This window comes from Myotis daubentonii, chromosome 13 (assembly GCF_963259705.1).
Source record: "Myotis daubentonii chromosome 13, mMyoDau2.1, whole genome shotgun sequence".
Taxonomy (NCBI): domain Eukaryota; kingdom Metazoa; phylum Chordata; class Mammalia; order Chiroptera; family Vespertilionidae; genus Myotis; species Myotis daubentonii.
In genome coordinates this window covers 46913034-46925786 of record NC_081852.1, presented here as the reverse complement: position 1 = coordinate 46925786, position 12753 = coordinate 46913034, and the positions used below count along the sequence as shown (strand labels likewise).

The 12753-nt window shown below is 43.0% G+C and overlaps 2 pseudogenes; one reads left to right on the top strand and one right to left on the bottom strand.

The window, feature by feature from the left end:
• The first annotated feature begins 818 nt into the window (after positions 1-818).
• Positions 819-1697, top strand: LOC132214564 (nascent polypeptide-associated complex subunit alpha-like; annotated as a pseudogene).
• Positions 1698-6865: 5168 nt separating this feature from the next.
• On the bottom strand, positions 6866-8367 carry LOC132214563 (large ribosomal subunit protein P1-like; annotated as a pseudogene).
• Between the last annotated feature and the right edge of the window lie 4386 nt (positions 8368-12753).

Sequence of the window (12753 nt, the reverse complement as noted above, 5' to 3'; positions counted from 1 at the left end):
TGCTGGGACATTTGGATATCCACACACAAAAGAATGAAATTGGACAACTTATTTACGCTTATACAAACATAAAGTTAATTCAATATGGACCATAGGCCTAAATGCATAAAGAGCTAAAAGCATGAAGCTCTTAGAAGAAAATATAGGAGTAAATCTCTGTGATGGTGGGTTAGGTAAAGCTTCTTAGATATGACACCAAAAGCATAACCAACCAACAAAAAATAGATAAATTAGACTTCAAATTAAAAACTTTTGTTCTTTGAAGGACACCATCAAGAAAGTAAAAAGATAATGCAGCCCTAGCCGGCTTGGCTCAGTGGATAGAGTGTCAGCCTGTGGACTGAAGGGTCCCAGGTTCAATTCTGGTCCAGGGCACAAGCCTGGATTGCAGGCTTGATTCCCAGTCGGGGGTGTTCAGGAGGCAGCCAGTCAATGATTCTCTCTCATCACTGATTTTCTATTTCCCTCTCCCTTCCTCTCTGAAATCAATTAAAAAATTTTTTAAGAGAATCGCTTTTTTGCAAATTATATATTTGATAATGGATTTGTATCAAGAATATATAAAGAATTTTCATGCATCAACAGTAAAAATCTTAGCCCATCAACAGTAAAAATGGGCTAAGGTTCTCCAAATTAGATGTACAATTGTCTGATAAGCACATAAAGAAATGTTTAACATCGTTAGCCATCAAGGAAATACAAATCAAAACCACAATGAGATAAGCACTTCACTTGCTCTAGGAAAGCTGTAACAAAAATAACCTCTTTCTGCTGCCTTCTTGGTTCTGTGTTACCACTCACTCCTCACCACCCACAAAATGCCAGGTGAACCATCCCTCCATACAGAAACCATCTCTCCATCAGAGGAGGAGTTGCCACAGCTCCAGGCTGACACAAGGTCTGGAACAGACTCTGACAGTGATGAATCAGTACCAGAGCTGGAAGAACAAGATTCCACACAGGCAACAGACCAGCTGGCAGCAGCCACTGAAATTGGTGAAGAACCAGTCAGTAAAGCAAAACAGAGCCAAAATGTAAAGAAGGCATGGGAGGCTATGTCCAAACTGGGTCTTCCAAACAGGTTATAGGGTTACTAGGGTCACTACCCAGAAATCTAATACCCTCTTAGTCACCATAAAACAAGATGTCTACAAGATCCCAGCTTCAGATACCTACATAGTTTTGGGGGAAGCCAAGATTGAGAATTTATCTCACCAAGAACAGCTAGCAGCTATTGAGAAATTCAAAGTTTAAGGTGAAGTTGTCACAAACATTCAAGAAAACACAGAGACTATAGCTGTGCAAGAGGAAAGAGGACAAGGTTGATGAAACAAGTATGAAATTTTAGAACATAAAATTGTTCATGTCACAAGCAAATGTGTCAAGAGCAAAGCTGGCTCTAGCCAGTTTGGCTCAGTGGATAAAGCACTGGCCTGTGGACTAAAGGGTTCTGGGTTCAATTCCAGTCAAAAGCACCTGCCCGGGTTGCAGGCTCGATCCCCAGTGGGGGATGAGCAGGAGGCAGCTGATCAATGAGTCTCTCTCATCATTGATGTTTCTATCTCTCTCTCCCTCTCCCTTCCTCTCTGAAATAAAAAAATATATATATTTTTGGGGAAAAAGGAGCAAAGGCAGTCCAAGTCCTGAACAGCAACAGTAGTGACATTGTAAATGCTATTATGAAATAAACAATATAAACATCTAAAAAAGAGGATCCTTTTTTGGTGTTTCAAAAGGGTTACTTCAGCTTGGTTTGAAATTTGTACTGTTTCTGTCATTAATAAAGTTATGGCTTCTTGTGGGATGAAAAGAAAAATAACAAATGTTGATGAGAGTGTGCAAAAATTGGACCCCTTTGTTTTTCTTTTAACTAATAAAAGTCATACAAATACTTTGTTTTTATCCATTAAATTATAAGTCCTTGAGTACTGGGACTGGGTCTTATATAAAATTTATCAATCACAAACTTTTTTTTTTTAATATATATTTTATTGATTTTTTACAGAGAGGAAGGTAGAGGGATAGAGAGTTAGAAACATCGATGAGAGAGAAACATCGATCAGCTGCCTCCTGCACATCTCCTACTGGGGATGTGCCCGCAACCCAGGTACATGCCCCTGACCGGAATCGAACCTGGGACCCTTCAGTCCGCAGGCCGACGCTCTATCCACTAAGCCAAACCGGTTTCGGCAATCACAAACTTTTTAACAGATTTAAAACTGATATTACTATATGAAAATTAATCTCACCTAATCACATATGTATACATTTTGCAAGTAATTTGCCTTAGCAGAACCACCACAAACCTATATTACTCAAACTAGATGTATGTAAGTCTTTTCATTCCCTGGTAGTGGGAGTACAATATTCTAGAGGACATTGTAGCAATACAGTGAGCAGCTGCTTTCTTGCTACTGCAGAGCCAGAGTTCCAGGACAACTGTGGTTGACATATATCTGTCTCCAAGTAGCCTGTCACAGCACTTAAACCACCGGTATGAGCTACATTGTCTACAGACTCACTCAGATCCAAGTAGGAGATTTTATCTTCCAGATTAAATGTCTGAAATACAGTTCACCAGTGAAGAACTTAGAGGAAGCTTGTGCAGCACAGAACTCAGAACTGTGATGACAAAAAAGTAGTCGGAACTTCTATCTCCGGACAACATGGAATAACAGGAACTAGATTTACCTTCTGCCTTCAACAACTAGAAAACAAACAACAGAATATTTAAAACAATGGTTTTCAGACACTAGACAATAGGCAACACAGGACTGTGATCCCTGAGAAGAGAGAAACAAACAACGTGAGCCCTATGATAGCACTCTTACTGCCTGGAGGCAGTGCAAGGAAGGGGAAAGCAAACGTAGCCTTAGAAGTCTCTCTGCAATCAGGAAGGCCAAGGTGGATAGCCTGCATGGCCGTGTGCTGGAGAGGAGGAAGATGCACAGAGAAAGAATTTTGGGCCCAGTCTACATGGCTCAGCAGTTGAACCAGGAGGTCACGGTTTAATTCCGGGTCAGGGCACATGCTGGGGTTGCAGGAGGCAGCCTATCAGTGATTTTCTCTCATCATTGATGTTTCTCTCTCTTCCTCTCCCTTCCTCTCTGAAATCAATAAAAATACAATAAATAAAAAGAAAGAATTAATTTTGGAAATACCAATCTGCCAGAAGCCGTTCCATCCTTGCTGCTTGACACAGTCGCTGCAGGGAAGAAACACCTGCACAGCGTATGTCACAAGGGACCTGGCGTATATGGCATACTGTTCTCCCCTTCTTAGCGCTGAGATACCACTTCACTTGCCATAGGATGGCTATAATAAAAAAGGTAATAACAGAGGAACAACCAAGATGGCGGCAGGTAAATACCTGTACTTGCTGCCTCTCACAACCACATCAAAACTACAACTAAAACAAATAACATCCAGAACCATGGGAAAGCTGGCTGAGTGGGAGTTCTACAGGTAGAAGGAAAGAAAAAAGTGCATTAAGACTGGTGGGAGGTGTGGAGGCGCACACGAAAAATGGGCTGGCAACTGGGTGCGCTGTTGTTTTTTTCAATCAGGAGGTAGATACAAGCTTCCGATTGCCCTAAACTCCAGTTCTGGGTGAGACTCTGGGGACCCAGACTCATAGGGGGAGAATCTGGACTGTCTGGCATCGGGCCAGAACATGAGGGCGGCTTCCTCTCAGAGGTGCTCGCAGCGATGATTGTTCCTGCACGGGGCCGCGGACACAGAGACCCCGGGACCTCTCCGGGGCAGGACTGACTGGCAGCCATTGCTGTTTGCTCCACCCTGGTGATTCCCTGAGACCGCGCCCCACCAAATTTACAACCCCACCCAAGATGTGCGCAGCAGCTTTTGCATATGAATGGCTTGTCCTTTTGCAACATAAAACCTAACAAACTGCAGCTGGATCAGAGAGCTCCAAAGCTTCCAAAAGAAGGCCTAAGGCCCAGCAGCAGCAGCCTGCATTGCTTCACAGCTGGGCCTCATCTGGGCACCTCCAAACCTCAAACAAAGAGGAGGAATCTGCAGATCTCTCTGTAGCTCCTGCTGGGTGGCCTCAGGCAGTGGCTGACTTTGCACCTCTTTGGAGATCCAAGAGCCAGTGCACCCAATGGTCAGAGAGAGACCATACCAGATTACAACTCTTCACATCCATAAGTGACACACTCAAGGGGCAGACTCAGTGAGCACCAAATCTTCACTGAAGCAAGTCCTGCTCCATAAGGGTGTTTCCAGCACAGCAGTTCTCCCATTGTAGACACAACTGGTCCTCACAGCCAATTGGCCTGGAGGTCAATTCCTCCCAGTGATACCAACAGCAATCAACGCTTAACTACAAGATTGTGCATACAGCCCACAAAGGGGTGTGCCAAGAGTGTCCACCTCAGTTAATTAGGGAGGCTGAGCCACTGGGCCCTGTAGGACACCTAGCACACAAGACCACTCTATATCAACACAGGGAAGCAGCCAAAATGTGGAGACAAAGAAACAGGTCACAATGAAAGAAATGGAGGAAAGCAAACTACTGAATATAGAGTTAAAAACCACGGTTATAAGGTTAGTCAAGAATCTTCTAGAAACCTCCGAGAAATTTAGTGAGACCCTCAAGGATATGAAAAAGAACCAATCAGAAATTAAGCATACACTGACTGAAATAAAGAATAATATACAGAGATCCAACAGCAGACTAGAGGATCCCAAAAATCAATTCAAAGACTTGAAATACGAAGAAGCAAAAAACACCCAACCAGAAAAGCAAAAGGAAAAAAGAATACAAAAATATGAAGATAGTGTAAGAAGCTTTTGGGATAACTTCAAGCGTACCAATATCCAAATTATGGGAGTGCCAGAAGAATAGAGAGAGCAAGATATTGAAAACCTATTTGAAGAAATAATGACAGAAAACTTCCCCCACCTGGTGAAAAAAATAGACTTACAAGTCCAGAAGCGCAGAGAATCCCAAACAAGAGGAATCCAAAGAGGACCACACCAAGACACATCATAATCAAAATGCCAAGGGCAAAAGACAAAGAGTGAATCTTAAAAGCAGCAAGAGAAAAACAGTTAGTTACCTACAAGGGAGTACCCATACGACTGTCAGCTGATTTCTCAACAGAAGCAATGCAGGCCAGAAGAGAGTGGCAAGAAATATTCAAAGTGATGAATAGCAAGAACCTACAACCAAGATTACTCTACCCAGCAAAGCTATCATTCAGAATTGAAGGTCAGATAAAGAGCTTCACAGATAAGAAAAAGCTAAAGGCGTTCATCACTGCCAAACCATTATTATATGAAATGCTGAAGGGTATTCTTTAAGAAGAGGAAGAAGAAGAAAAAGGAAAGATAAAAATTATGAACAACAAAGTGACAGCAAATACGTATCTATCAACAAGTGAATCTAAAAATCAAGTGAAGCCCTAACTGGTTTGGCTCGGTGGATAGAGTGTCAGCCTGCAGACTGAGGGGTCCCGGGTTCGATTCCGGTCAAGGGCATGTACCTTGGTTGCAGGCACATCCCCAGTAGGGAGTGTGCAGGAGGCAGATGACCGATGTTTTTCTCTCATCGATGTTTCTAACTCTATATCCCTCTCCCTTCCTGTTTGTAAAAAATCAATAAAATATATTTAAAACAAATAAAATAAAATAAAATAAAATCAATCAAGTGAATAAAAAATCTGATGAACAGGATAAACTTGTTTAATAGAATACAATCAGGAGCATAGAAAGGGAGTGGACTGACAATTCTCGGGGGGAAGGGGGTGTGGGGGGTGCGGGAAGAGACTGCACAAAAATCGTACATCTATGGACGAGGACAGTGTGTGGGGGATAAGGGCATGGGTTGGGGTGGGAACTGGGTGGAGGGGAGCTATGGGGGGAAAAGAGGAACAACTGTAATAATCTGAACAATAAGGATTTATTTTTTAAAAAATGGTAATTACACATGAAGTGCTATATTATGTGGAGGTAGACTTATACTTAAAAATGCATTTTCTAAACTCCAGAACAACAACTAAAGAAATAAAGATATAGCCCTAACCTGTTCGGCTCAGTGGATAGAGTGTTGGCCTGCAGACTGAGACGTCCCAGGTTCGATTCCGGTCAAGGGTATGTACCTTGCCCTGACTGGTTTGGCTCGGTGGATAGAGCGTCGGCCTTCGGACTGAAAAGTCCCAGGTTCGATTCCAGTCAAGGGCATGTACCTTGGTTGCGGGCACATCCCCAGTAGGGGGCGTGCAGGAGGCGGCTGATCGATGTTTCTCTCTCATCGATGTTTCTAACTCTCTATCCCTCTCCCTTCCTCTCTGTAAAAAATCAGTAAAATAAAAAAAAGAAATAAAGGTATAATTAATATGCCAATAGTAGAGACAAAACGAACCATGAAAAACATTTAATACAAAGGAAAGCAGGAAAAGAAGAAAAAAGGAACAAACTATGTATGCTGTTAAGGAGGTTCTAGACTTATCAGGGTGATCACTGCATAAGGTATCTAAATGTCTAATCACTTTGCTGTACACCTGAAACTAATATAATATTGTATGTCAACTATTTAAAAAATCATGTTTTTCCCTGGCTGGGTAGCTCAATTGGTTAGATATTTATCCCCATACGCTAAGGTTGCGGGTTCAGTCCCCTGTCAGGGCACATATAAGAAGCAACCAATGAAGGCATAAATAAGTGGAACAACAAAGCAATGTTTCTCCCTCTTTCTTTCTCTCCATTCCTCTAAAATCAATAAATAAATGAATAAAAATAATTTTAAAAATCATGTTTTTTCCTTTGTTTCTTGGTGATTATATCAAATGGATTTTTCCCCCCGAGTTCAGCTTTTTATTGAATGTGTTACAAAAGAGTTTTAGTCAAAAAGACCAAAGCCTATGTCATCATCAGACTCCTCAGATTCTTTCTTTCTTTCCTTCTCCATTCCTCTCCTCAGCTGGGGCAGCAGGTGGAGAGGACAGGACTTCCTGCTGGGGCAATGCCACCTGCTGGGACAGGTTCACCAGCCCCTACATTGCAGAGGAGGCTCCCAATGTTGGCATTGGCCAAACGTTTTGCAAACAAGCCTGGCCCGAAAGGTTCAACACTTACACCAGCTGCTTTAATGAGGGCATTGATCTTATCCTCTGTCACCATCACCTCTTCGTCAGGCAGGATAAAGGCCAAGTAGATGTAGGTGAGCTCCGAGATGGAAGCCATCGTGTGGGCAAGTGCTGGGCGGGCACTGCCGGGAGCGGTGCTAGTTGCTGGATAAAGTGAGGATCTCACCCCAAAGTGGTCTTAGCTTCCTCCGAAGGACCGAGCACTTTAGCCGCAGCTGGAGAGAGGGGCTCAAATGGATTTTGAATGTTAAACAGCTTGTGTCTCTTATAAGCACCATGGAAGTGGGTTTGCTTTTTTGTTTTTTTTATATACAGTCTGATAGTCTTTTTTACTGAAGTGCTTAGACCATTTACACTTAATGTAACTACTGATTTTATAGATGGGCTTAAAACTACCACTTTACTATTTTCAATTTTTTCCACCTGTTCTTTGTTCCTCCTTTCTCATTTGCTTTTGGATTAATCAAGCAATTTTCGCTCCACTTTTTTCCTCCTGTTTGGCTTTTTAGTTGTACTTTATTTTATTTTAAATATTTTTATTGATTTCAGAGAGGAAGGGAGAGGGAGTGAGAGATAGAAACATCAACACTGAGAAAGAATCATTGATCGGCTGCTTCCTGCACGCCCCTTACGAGGCATTGAGCCCACAGCCCGGGCATGTGCCCTTGACCAGAATCGAACCCTGGACCCTTCAGTCCGCAGGCCAACGCTCTATCCACTGAGCCAATTGGCTAGGGCTGTACTTTCTTTTATTATGCGTCTAGTGATTACTTCAAAGATTATAATATGCATCATTACAAGAGCTTACCTGCATTTATCCCACTTCAATAGTCAATGTTGCCTGGCTGGTTTGGCTCAGTGGTTTAAGCATCAACCTATGGCCTTAACCAGTTTGGCTCAGTGGTTTAAGCATCAACCTATGGCCTTAACCAGTTTGGCTCAGTGGATAGAGTGTCAGCCTGTGGACTGAGAGGTCCCAGGTTCGATTCCGGTCAATGGCATGTACCTTGGTTGCGGGCACACTCCCAGCTGGAGGTGTGCAGGAGGTAGCTGATCAATGTTTCTCTCTCATGGATGTTTCTAACTCTCTATCCCTCTCCCTTCCTCTCTGTAAAAAATCAATAAAATATATTTTTACTGGTGCAGCCACTGTGGAGAACAGTATGGAGTTTCCTCAAAAAACTAAAAATGGAACTCCCATTTGACCCAGTGATCCCCCTTCTAGGAATATATCCCAAGAAACTAGAAACACCAATTAGAAAGGATATGTGCACCCCTATGTTCATAGCAGCACAATTCACCATAGCTAATATTTGGAAACAGCCTAAGTGCCCATCAGCAGATGAGTGGATTAGAAAACTGTAGTACATCTACACAATGGAATACTACACTGCAGTAAAAAAGGAGTTCTTACCATTTGCAACAGCATGGATGGAACTGGAGAGCATTATGCTAAGTGAAATAAGCCAGTCAGAGAAAGATAAATACCACATGATCTCACTCATTTATGGAATATAATGGACAACATAAACTGATGAACAAAAACAGATCCAGAGACAGAGAAGCATCGATCAGACCGTCAAATCTCAGAGGAAAGGTAGGGGGGTTAAGGGGGAGAGATCAACCAAAGGACTTATTTGCAAGCATATAGGCCTAACCAATGGACACAGACAACAGGGGGGTGAGGGCATGAGTGGGAGGAATATCAGGTAACGTGGGGATAAGGACACATATGTAATAACTTAATCAATAAAAAAAAAAAAAGCATCAACCTATGAGCCAGGAGGTCAGGGTTCGATTCCCAGCCAGGGCACATGCCTGAAACCCAAATCTCCAATGGGGGGGGGGGCTTGTGGGAGGCAGCTGATTAATGATTCTCTCTTACCATTGATTTTTTAAAAATATGTTTTTATCAATTTTTAGATAGAGAGGAAGGGAGAGGAAGAGAGAGAAATATTGATGAGACACATCAACCAGCTGCCTCCTGCACACCCCCCTCCCACCCGGGGATTGAGCCCGCATCCCGGGCATGTGTCCTGACCAGGAATTGAACTGTGAGCTCCCGGTTCATAGGTCAACACTCAACCACTGAGCCATGCCAGCTGGAAAAGACCACAATTTTTAAAACATGATTTTTGGCACTTACTAAGAAATCTTCATGCAGGAATCAGTAAGAGGAGCTCCCACCTGTCAGAAGCTGGGCAACTATTTCACCTCAGTTCTTTTGTGTGTGTTTTTTACATTTTTTAAAATGTTATTTTACTGTTTAAATATTACAAATAGTAGTACATATGTCTCCTTTTTTCCCCCGATTGACCTCCCCCCGGCCTCCCATACCCCCTGGCACATGCCCTCACCCCAACCCCCCTCACCTCAGTTCTTAACACATGTTTCTATGAGTTCTCATACCAAAGTCAACTCAAGACCTGTTGCTTCCCCAATCTTTCCAGAAATCATTTGTCCTTACAAGCAAATTTCAAAAGATTTAAAAGTGATGGCACTATGTATTTGAAAAGGGAAGGAGATACTAAGAGTAATTAACATAAAATACACACTTAAAAAATGCTCCAAATGTACATTTTAACAATAAGTGGAATAGGGAGGACAACCAAGATGGCGGCATAGGTAAACACCTGAACTTGCTGCCGCGCACAACTACATTAAAACTACAACTAAAAGACAAAACAAATATCATCCAGAACCACGGGAAGGCTGGCTGAGTGGAAATTCTACAACTAGAAGAAAAGAGAAAAGCGCATTGAGTCCAGTAGGAGGTGCAGAGGTGTGGAAGTTTGGAGGTACGGAGGCACACATGAAGGGGCGGGCAACTGGGTACACTGTTGTCTTTTTCAATTGGGAGGGAGATACAAGCTCCCAACTACTCTGAACTCCAGTTCTGGGCGAGAATCTGGGGACCCAGACTCATATGAAGAGAAACTGGACTGTCTGGCATCGGGCCAGAACACGAGGGTGGCTTTCTCACAGAGGTGCTCGCAGCGTTCATTGTTCCTGCACAGGGCCGCGCGACACAGAGACCCCGGGACCTCTCCAAGGCAGAGCAGATTGGCAGCCATTGCTGTTTGCTTCAACCTGGTGATTCCTTGAGACCCCGCCCCACCCAATTTACAACCCTACCCAAGCTGTGTGCAGAGACTTTTGCATACAAATGGCCTCACCTTTCTACACCTAAAAACCTGTCAAACTGCAGCTGGGTCAGAGAACCCCAGAGCTTCCAAAGGAAGGCCTAAGGCCCAGCAGCAGCAGCAGCCTGCATTGCTTCACAGCTGGGCCTCATCTGGGCACCTCCAAACCCCAAACAAAGAGGAGGAATCTGCAGATCTCTCTGTAGCTCCTGCTGGGTGGCCTCAGGCAGTGGCTGACTTTGCACCTCTTTGGAGATCCAAGAGCCAGTGTACTCAGTGATCAGGGTGAGACCATCCAGATTACAATTCTTCACATCCATAAGGGACACACTTAGGGGGCAGACTCAGTGAGCACCAAAGCCCCACTGAAACAAGTCCTGCCATATAAGGGTGTTTCCAGCACAGCAGTTCTCCCATTGTAGACACAACTGGTCCTCACAGCCAATTGGCCTGGAGGTCAATTCCTCCCAGTGATACCAACAACAATCAACGCTTAACTACAACAAGACTGTGCACACAGCCCACAAAGGGGTGCACCAAGAGTGTCAACCTCAGGTAGTTGGGGAGGCTGAGCCACTGGGCCCTGTAGGACACCTAGCACCCAAGACCACTCTATCAACACAGGGAAGCAGCCAAAATGCGGAGACAAAGAAACAGGTCACAAATGAAAGAAATGGAGGAAAGCAAACTACTGAATATAGTGTTCAAAACCACGGTTATAAGGTTATTCAAGAATCTTCTAGAAACCTCCGAGAAATATAGTGAGACCCCCAAGGACATGAAAAAGGACCAATCAGAAATTAAGCATACACTGACTGAAATAAAGAATAATATAGAGAGATCCAACAGCAGACTAGAGGATCAAGTCAAAGATTTGAAATACAAAGAAGCAAAAAACACCCAACCGGAAAAGCAAAAGGAAAAAAGAATACAAAAATATGAAGATAGTGTAAGGAGCCTCTGGGACAACTTCAAGTGTACCAACATCCAAATTATAGGGGTGCCAGAAGAAGAGAGAGGAAGATATTGAAAACCTATTTGAAGAAATAATGACAGAAAACTTCCCCTACCTGGTGAAAAAAATAGACTTACAAGTCCAGGAAGCGCAGAGAACCCCAAACAAGAGGAATCCAAAGAGGACCACACCAAGACACATCATAATCAAAATGCCAAGGGCAAAAGACAAAGAGTGAATCTTAAAAGCAGCAAGAGAAAAACAGTTAGTTACCTACAAGGGAGTACCCATACGACTGTCGCGCATTTCTCAACAGAAACTCTGCAGACTAGAAGAGAGTGGCAAGAAATATTCAAAGTGATGAATAGCAAGAACCTACAACCAAGATTACTCTACCCAGCAAAGCTATCATTTAGAATTGAAAGTCAGATAAAGAGCTTCACAGATAAGAAAAAGCTAAAGGAGTTCATCACCGCCAAACCAGTATTATATGAAATGCTGAAGGGTATTCTTTAAGAAGAGAAAGAAGGAAAAGGTAAAGATAAAAATTATGAACAACCAAGTGACAGCAAATACATATCTATCAACAAGTGAATCTAAAAATCAAGTGAATAAAAAATCTGAGGAACAGAATATACTGGTGAAAAGAATACAATCAGGGGCATAGAAATGGAGTGGACTGACAATTCTCGGGGGGAAGGTGGTGTGGGGGGTGTGGGAAGAGACTGGACAAAAATCGTACACCTATGGACGAGGACAGTCGGGGGTTAAGGTTATGGGGGGGGGAAACCGGGTAAAGGGGAGCTATGGGGGGAAAAAGAGGAACAACTGTAATAATCTGAACAATAAAAATTTATTTTTAAAAAAAAGGCTTTTAGCCGAAACTGGTTTGGCTCAGTGGATAGAGCGTCGGCCTGCGGACTGAAAGGTCCCAGGTTTGATTCCGGTCAAGGGCATGTGCCTTGGTTGCGGGCATATGCCCAGTGGGGGATGTGCAGGAGGCAGCTGATTGATGTTTCTCTCTCACCGATGTTTCTGGCTCGCTATCTCTCTCCCTTCCTCTCTGTAAAAAATCAATAAAATTTTTTTTTTAAAAAAGGCTTTTATACATGCTAGTCCATCTAGCTGGAAAAAACGCACAGGTCTACTCCTTCATCCTCACCACCTTCACCTAAGTAATTCTCACCTTCAAGTCTCACTCAGTAAAGATTTTTGTTACTGCAGTGACCATGTCCTGACTTGCCTGGGATAGTCTGTTTACCTCTGTTCATCTTAGCCTAATTACTAACAGCTCTCCCTTTCACTCTCAAAAGCATCCCAGTCTAAATGATAAATTACATGGTTACCCTATCCATGAGGAAGTCCTACCATAACATGAGTCAGTTCCCATGTTACATGTTCTCATAGCTCTTTGCACTTTGCATTCATTGCACTGAAGTTTATATTTACACTTTATTTGTGAGGATTAATATCTTTGCCCCACATTAGACTAGGTAAACTTTGATCGTTGGAACTGTTGTTTTTTTATTCACTCATGATTGTG